Raw genomic sequence first — 9,370 nt, 5'->3', positions numbered from 1 at the left:
TTTCAAACGGGCCGGATCCGGCCCGAGGGCCATAGTTAGCCCACGGCTGGTTTAGATGATTGTGTGGTTTTGTCTTTTATCCTATTACTAGAGGCCCGATGCATGAAATTCATGCAAGATTAGGCCTTCCTTCCCCTGGCTGCTGGCACCAGCTTCTCTCCGGCACCCGGGACCCAGGCTTCCTCGCAGCCCCGGCTTAGTCCAGAAGGTCGTCCGGAAGGACGTCCGGTCTAATTAGCATATTATGCTTTTATTTTATAGGTTATGGTATTACATTAATTAATTTTCAACTATTAAATCGACCTTGCATTCCTAGGTACTTGGTGATGGTACATAATCCTTTTGATACATTATTTAATTCAGTTTGCTAATTTTTGTTGTTATTGTTGTTAATCCTCACCCATGGATATTTTTCCATTACTTTTTAGAGAGAGTGGAAAGGGGGCGGGGAAGAGAGAGAGAAGCATCGATATGAAAAAGACACATCAATTGGTTGCCTCTGCACTCACCCAGACCAGGAATTGGGAATTGAACCTGCAACCCAAGTGCATGCCCTTAACTGGGAATTGAAACCACGACCATTCGTGGGAGGTCTGATGCTCTTTCCACTGAGCCACACTGGCCAGGGCTCAGTTTGCTAATATTTTAAAATGATTTTTGCAGATATCTGTGTTTGAGGGATATTTGCCTGTAGTTTCATTTTCTTTGATGTATTTTTGTTTGTTTGTTTTGAATCAGGAAAATACTGGTCTTGCGAGATTGACGTCTGCCTTGCTTCTACAGACACATGTAAATAAAAATTTGTATTATTGTAATTTCTGCATTTATTCAACTGTTTCTTTTTCCTTTTGAGAAACAAATTTCATAAGTCATTTAAAAAGTAGAAACCAGATCTTATCTACTGGTTTGGCCACCAAAATAAAATCAATGTTCCATCTGAGCACCTGACCAGAGTCCTCTAGTCACATTGTGTGTCTGTCTATTGCAAACATGAGCAGAGACAGATGGCATGCCAGGACCTACACATTTCAAACTGCTAAACCGATCACAGACAGGAGAGGAGGGAGCTGCCACCTTCTGCTCCTCTTCTGCAGCATTGGGGGGATTGCAACATGTCTTCTGAGTAGTCATTGACTATCATTAACTTTGTATCATGGCCCTTTGAGATTTGAGGAAGAAATGTGATCACAATGTGTGTGTGTGTGTGTGTGTGTGTGTGTGGCCAATCAAGCTGGCTCTGCTGGTCAAAGTGTTTCCAGATGTCAGAGCCACATCGAGTGTCAGAAGAATCTGTGTTGATATGGTGTTTGGAGGGCACTGATCATCTAACCTGTGTTTGCCTCATCATGTAACCCTAATACTTATTATGATCATGGCTGCTTTGGGTTATCTTACCGTCTATGAAATGTGAAGAACAATCACAATGCTCTACTTGAGGGGGCTTTTTGATTAAAGAGACATCCAAATGTAACAGGAAAGAACTACTCCTTTCTAAGCATCACTACTTGTTCTGAAAACCAAGTCATCTCAGCTTGAGACTCATTGCTTGTTCATTCCTGAGAAGTCTGTTCATATGAGCAACCACAACTTGTCCAGTGCCCGTCTCATTTACTCTTCACACAATACCTTGAGGTAGGTATTTTGCAGATGAAGGGACTGGGGCTTACATTAAGAAATATGCCAACATCACCCTCATAATAAATGGTAGGATTTGGCTCAAGCACAGATTCAGGCTATTCGAAGCCCACGCTCTTCTACTACACACAGCCTCCCCTCTATTCATAGTCCTGCTGGGCTTCCCAGATGCAAGGCCTGTACAACCCTCTCCCACCTCTCATAGTTTCCACATTGAGTTCCTGGGGTGTGTGGGCAGGGATGCTGGGACTGTGGTTCTTTCATTGTATTCCTAGGGCTTCTTACTGTTGTGACATGTATTCACTGACAAGTGTTCAATGAATGTTGAAATAGAAGACTGAGTGAGAAGAATTATACTTCCTGGAATTAAAAATAATCTTTTTATTGAGCCCAGCCAGTGTTTCTCAGTGGTTGAGAATTGACCTATGAACCCAGAGGTTATTGCTTCGATTCCCAGTCAGGGCACATGCCCGGGTTGCGGGCTCAATCCCCAGTAGGAGGCATGGAGGCAGCTGATCAATGTTTCTTTTTCATTGATGTTTCTATCTCTCTCTCCCTATTCCTTTCTCTCTCTCTAAAATCAATAAAGATATATTTTTTTAAAAAATATTTTTATTGATTTTTTCGGATAGGGAGGGAGAGAGAGAGAGAGAGAGAGAGAGAGAGAGAAACATGGATGTGAGAGCAAAACATAGATCGGCAATTGAACTAGCAATTTTTCAGTGTACAGGATGACAGACACCCACCAATTGAGCCACACAGACCAGGGCATACTTCCTGGAATTTCTAGGAAAGCTTACATTTGAAGTTGGAAGCAAACCAAAAATGTATCTAATCCAAAATTTCCAGTCAGAGGAATTGAGGCTCAAAGAAGACAACACATATGTGAAAAGAAAATAGCAAGGGATCTGCACTTCAAATAATGTAAAGATAACATTGCAGGAAAAAAAACGTCAACTGCAGAAAAGAAAATTAAAAACAAAAAAAATGAAAAAGACGAAACAAACAAAAAAAGGAAAAAAATTAAAAAAATTTTAAAAAGCAAAAAAAAAACAGTCAACTGCAGTGACTTCACAATTGACTTAATACTATTCATTATTGCTTTTGAGAAATCATTCACCTGAAGGACTGGAATCAATTCTTAGACTCTTCTCAAAATCAACCAAATAACACACACCTGGCTCAAGAACCCGGGCTCTGAGCCACACATACATTTCACCCAAGGTCTGTGGCCCCAGCCCATGTGCCCAGCCTGAGCGGGGTGTTTTCTTACACATTTCATAGCTACGTTGTTAGTCTGTAGAGCTATATGCCATCCCCCAAGAATGAAAAGAATCCCTTCCTCTCCCCTGAACCCTCCCTCGGGGTGTTCTTTCCAGCCAGACCTGCTCTGCCAATTGTGCTGTCACCGACGCCTCCCCAGAGCTCACCTGTCCGGCCTGGCATGGACCTTCAAGCTTCCTTCCTCTCCACGCAACCCCCATCCCACACACCCTGCTTCCAGGTCAGGTTGTCAACAAAATCAAGGGACCTCCTCAAATTCTCCCAAATTTGTTATTTTATTTTGAAGTGGTGATCTTTAGCCACGGCATTTTCCTTTCTTTCATTTTTGGTCAATTAAGAGCGGCCATATCACATTTTATCTCTAAAGAACTTCGCCGAATCATCTTCTTTCTCAAATATCCTGAGGGGTTCTCCCTGATCTCCCACAACAGATTGACCCATTTAGGCTTCATAATTAGATTCTTTCATTGACTTCTTCTTTCTGTGTATTTATTCTCAAAATGATAATCTCATAATATCCATATTTTGTTTTTTTGTCTTTCTCTTTCACAGTGCTACAGGCTAACCTGACCCTGCTATTAACTTTTTTAAAGTTTTACAATGTTTGCACAGAAACCTTCCCTTGAACCAAACTCTTCTCTCTTCATCCATCCCAAATAATTTCTTTGAAAAGGGTAACATGTCTTAAAGAAAATGCCATTTACTTATTTACTGGACAACCCTGAAAAACACACCTCAAAACTCTAACGTACCTGTGGGATATGTTCCAGTGCTTTATATATGTCTTATTTTGGTTGAACAATTCTTATACAGGAATCACATTTAACAGGAAGACATGTTCATGGTAAGGCACATTATTGGTGCCTGGTAGACAAATTTGCACTGGTAATTTTCCTAGTTTGCTATACACACTGAAAACATTTATCCCAGATACATGTTTTCTCCAACTAAATTGCACTAGTTTCCTAAATGCTAAATATTTTTATGCGTACTATTGATTATCTATAGATATCCCAGGTTTTCATTTATTTCCTGAAAGTAAGAGTACTTATTACTCCCATTTGTTGAGCATCTACTCCAGGCCAGCCACTGCCCAGGCCTGTGCTGGTCAATATAGTAGCAAGTACCATATGTGGTTACTGAGCACTTGGAGCGTGACTAGTCCAAATGAAGATGTACTTCAGGTGTAAAACGCACATCAGATTTCAAAGACATGCTGTGAAGAAAGAATGTAAGATATCTGACTACTATTTTATATTGAGTACATGTTGAAATGCTGGTATTCCCAATACCTTAGGTTGAATATTAAAAACAAACACAAGTGAAGCTTGTTTCCTTTTACTTTATAAACGTCACTGCTAGAAAATTTTAAATTTCCTATGTTCTTCCCATTGGTATTCCCAATACCTTAGGTTGAATATTAAAAACAAAACAAGTGAAGCTTGTTTCCTTTTACTTTATAAACATCACTGCTAGAAAATTTTAAATTTCCTATGTTCCTCCCATTGTGGCTTGCATTATATTTGTCAGACAGTGCTTGCTTAGGTGCTCCCTACACTTAAAAATGAATGAATGAATGAATGAGGGAATGAAACAAGCTATTCTTTCCTGATCTGTAAAGACAGCTCATAATAGTCTACTGGGATAAAATTTAAAAAAAAACTTAGGGTTTGATAGAAAATAATACAATTCAACCTCATTTTGTAATTGAGAATACTGAGTCCCAGAGGGTAGCCTTATGCACTACCCTCTGAATAAAGAGAGGAAAGCAAGGTGTTGATTCAATACCAGCATTTTCTCATCACCAGTGAAAAATGCCTTGGTGAGGATACCAGAAGTATCCAGGGACAAACAGCCTGGATTTCAGAGTACTACTGAATCATCTACTGTACTACTACAAGTAGTACAGTAATGGCTTAAAACAACCTCAAAGCCATTACGATTTCAATGAATTCACTCTTTGCAACTGGTTAGAGCTGTCCAAGACAGACACCAGGCTGAGCCACAGTCTCATGTAGGAGGGACAAAGCTGGGCTGGGCAGGGAGGTCCAGGATGAATACCTTCGGACAGTGGGACATTGTGACATCATCAGTGATGGGCTTGGTTTCTCACTGCTGGCCCTCCAGTCTTAGCTGTTACCGCAAGTCCATTCCTCTACCATGAGTGTGGAGCAGCTAAAATCAACAGACCCACATGTACCTTGAGGTGACAGACTGGCTCTGGTAAATATCCCCGTTTTCCTATTTAGAAGGTGACCCACTGGAACACTGCTTTTGTTGGTCCTTTTATGTGAAGAGGACAATGGTGCCCAGTTTCCTAGGGACAGTCCTTGAGGTTTATCCCTTTGTCCTGATTAAGGATTCCTCTTCAAATGGTTCAGAATGTGGGGGAGAAAGTCCCAGGCAGTCAGTCGTTTCTTCGGCTTCACCGGTAACGCTTGTCAGGAAGGGGAGAGCCAAAAGGCTTCCACTATTCTGGTGAGTTTGGCATGAATTTGGGACTCTGGCTCTCACGTTAGATTCCCTGCAGCTACATTGGGCTTACTCCTGCCCCCGAGGCCTGCTCCTGTCTGCTTCACCCTTTAACATTTTTTACTCTTACATATTTATAAACAGGCAAGCTTGAATACAATAAGCACATTTATGTAAGTGTTGGGCAAAACTGAGTCCACCCAAGTTCAGTGTGGGAAGGTGGTGGCTGTGCATCCCAGGATAATGCCTTTGAACTGTAACTATGTACACACAGTTACCCTGCAGGCTCACTACCAGACATGTTAGCAGTCTGTCTTCTCAGATCACTCTTGCTCTTTCTTTTTGCTAAAAGACAGATTTTTAAAAGTATGGAATTCTTGGTTTTACACGGTTCCTTAAACAGAGCTGCAACAATTTTATCAGTGAATATATTTAGCCTAAATGGGTTTTTAACGATCTCAGGTAACAGTTATTTCAAATAGTTGCTTGTTTTACCTTGAAAAAATTACACTATCTACAAATACTTTGTACCAATTTGTTTATATAGCTAGAGGTGTACAGTGAATATATTTGTATGTATGAGCTATGTGACACATATATGTGTGTATATAGAGATATACAATGTATATCTATGTTTATCTTTACAGAGAGGGAGAATGGGGATAGTGGATTTTAGTTAGAAATTTCCATCTTATTTCTATTATTGTATTGAGCTTGTCACCACAGAAGATAATCTTTATGAGTTTTGTGATTAAAACAATCTCAAAGCCTTAATTATCTGAAAATTCATGATGAAAAAAAGTACTATGAACATGTTAATGAATAGTCTTTATTTAATCAAATCTTGTAATTTATGCTTTATCTTCAGGATTTTTCCATTTTAAAAATAATCAGGATAACTTTAACAAATATGTCTCCCTCACTTAATAACAGTGATTGAGTAATAAGTCTCCATTTCACATTCACTATATAGCTTGGAAGTGCTGTAATGGATACAGTTGCTACTACATTTACCATCTGACCATGTGGTATAATATACATCTGCCAAGGAGGACAGACATTCCATTACAATAACAAACAATGTAGGCATAGTCTTAAGGCATATCGACAGATATCAGTTAGACATCTTCTTTCTTTTAATTTATCCAACCATTACCATGTAGCATATATGTGTCATATATGCCAGGCATTCACTTTGACACTGAAAACTTGAAGATGTGTACAACTGAGCTCTGGCCTGGAGCAGTACACAGTCTGGCAGGGAAGGTGGTCATGTAGGCAAATGATTATCATATGATGTCATAAGTGCAACAAAGTATATACAAGGTGTCACAGCAGTGCTAGAATCAGGAATGAGGTCAGGAGACACAGAGAAGGTGGTGTTTGAATTGAGTATGAGGACTTGGTAGGAAATACAGAGTGGTGGTTAAGAGAATAGACTCTGTAGACACACTATCTGGGTTTAAATCCCAGCTCTACTGCATACCAGCAGTGGAGCCTTCAGGCATGTTATTTAGTCTCGTAAGCATGTTATTTAGGGCCTTCTCTGCAGAATAGGCATAGTCACTGGGCATCGTTCATAGGATCGAAGTGAGGATTATGTGAGTGAGTATGTATCATTGGTTTAAATTAGTCGATGGTACATGGAAAGCCCTTGGTCAGTGTTAGCAAGTATGCCAAGGATAGCAGAATGAGAGAAAGCAAGGAGTCATGAAGGAGTAGGGCACGTTTGGATTGTTAAAACTGACATCTGAGGTGCTGTGGAAGGTGGTGGGAAATGGCCAGGTGAGTGGAAAGATTATGGGGAGAAAGCCTTATAGGCCACACCATAGAGGCTCAAGTTTATGGAGCCACCGGAGTATTTTAAGGAACAAATTCAGATTTGTATTACAGAAAGACGACTCCAGAGAGGCGGGGAAAGAGTAAAGGCCAGAGTCAAGAGGCTACTGATAAGATGAGAAGAGATATGATAACAGGTTGGCTGAGGAATGGAGAGGGTAGAGTGCAGATTCAAAGTTATTTAGGAGATAAAAATGAGTTTTAGTGACCGATTAGATTAAGGAGGATGAGGTAGAAGAAGTTGTGGAGGACTCTTACATGTCTAGTTTGGATGATTTGGTAAAAAGATAGGAGGAAAAGCAGGTTTGGATTTGTCAATATTGATGGACTTCTGGAATGACCAAAATGAGCTGGAAGCCAAGATTTAGGACTTCTCAGATAAAGGCAGTAGTTGAGCCTTACCCAGTGCTCAGTGGTTAGAGCATCAGCCTGAGGACTGAAGAGTCTTGGGTTCGATTCCAGTCAAGGGCATCTCAGTTGCAGGCTTGATCCCTGGTCTCAGTCGGGGCACGTTCAAGAGGCAACCAATCAATGCGTGTCTCTCACATCGATGTTTCTTTCTGTCCCACTCCCTTCTACTCTCTCTAAAAATATCAATGGAGAGAATATCCTCTAGTGAGGATTAACAACAACGAAAAGGTAGCAGTTGACATTGTGGGAATGTGAGTGAGAGCATGACACAGGTTGTATGCAGGAAGAGATTCAGGGATGGTTCTGGAAAACCCAGCATTGAAGAGCCAGTGAGAGTTGAGTCCGCAAAGGAGAGTGCTCACAGGGGAAGGAGGAAATGTGGAAGAAAGTGGATCATGGAAAATGCTGGAGAGGAAACTTGAGGAAATGTTTAAATGCCAGAGAGAGGTCAAACAGAATGTGAACTAAGGACTGCCCGCTGGAGTTGGCAATTAGGCAAAAGCTTAAGAAAACGTATGAGCTAATATCTCAGTGAAATATAACTTCACTGAGGGAAAAGTGTAGGGAAAGCGATACAGTGACGCTTCTTCACTAAGACCCTAGCTGTAGTTGCTATCTCAGGTCACAGGCCATGGATGTGGCCCAGTGTCAGGCTTGCTGCATGAGGCACGTCTGGCCTGTCCTCACAGAGCTGATTTCCCAAAGCCTAGCAAGCAGGGTGGCTATTAGGATGTGCCCACTAAAGATCGGTGGGAAGAACGGATGAATGCCTGTGTTGGCAGAGTCCTGGGAACTCCTGATAGGTGGTTGGCTCCAGGAAGCGTTAGGAGGCCCCCAGGAGTTGCCCAAGTTCTACTGCCTTAATAAGAATTTCAAAGTCATGAAGTTATACTGTTGATCTGGTAGCTTATACCAGGTCATGTTGCGGGTGGGAGCAGGGCGTGAGAGGTGAGGGTAGTAACACCGCCACTGAGGTTGATTCTGTTCCGAAACACCTTAACTTTGGGCTGAGTCCTGGTTGTGATTTTCTGACGTTTGCTTTACTATCTCCTATTTCCTTCCTTCGTGTGTGAAAAGTGTCTCATCTCTGCAGCAGGATAGTCAGTTTCTTACGGGCAGGGACCACTCCAGAGTCGTTTGTGCCGCCTGCAGCATACGTGTCCGCTCGACCCCAGCTCGGAATCCTGGCGCCCTCCTCCTCACGAGGCTCAGAACCTAAGCCTGGACGGTTCACCCACCCTGACGCCCGCCCGTCGTCAGTGAAAAGCATGTTCATTACTTCCCAAAACGTATCCTAGGAAGGGGGAACTGATTGGGAATTTAGAGCAAACAGCTACGCTGATTCCGCAACTCCCCCCACTAGCCGCATCCAAATCGTGGGGTGCAGACCGCCCAGTCCTCCTCCTGCAACCCCAGGACCCTGCTCCCGGTCCCGCGTGGCCGCTTACGCCTGGGAAGAGCCTGCGCCACTCACTCCAGGGCAGTGCAGCTCCCGCGCGGCGGGACGGAGGTCTCCTCGGGCACGTGCACGTGGGGGACCCGATGCCGTCCAGCTACTGGACCTGGGGATGCAGGGGAGAGGCGGACGGGGGGTGAGTCTTTCACTATTTTCCGCCTCTTCTGCACGGATGGGGTGGTTTGGGATGCAGCGAGCGCCCAGTCCGATGCCTTCCAGTCGCCCCTCGCTGCACCCCTGGCCGCGACTCCCGCCTCCCGGAGCCCGTGTAGA

Source organism: Myotis brandtii, unplaced genomic scaffold, assembly GCF_000412655.1.
Source record: "Myotis brandtii unplaced genomic scaffold, ASM41265v1 scaffold127, whole genome shotgun sequence".
In the NCBI taxonomy this organism is placed as follows: domain Eukaryota; kingdom Metazoa; phylum Chordata; class Mammalia; order Chiroptera; family Vespertilionidae; genus Myotis; species Myotis brandtii.
The sequence above is the reverse complement of the archived record's forward strand: the minus strand, read 5'-3'. Positions refer to the sequence as shown.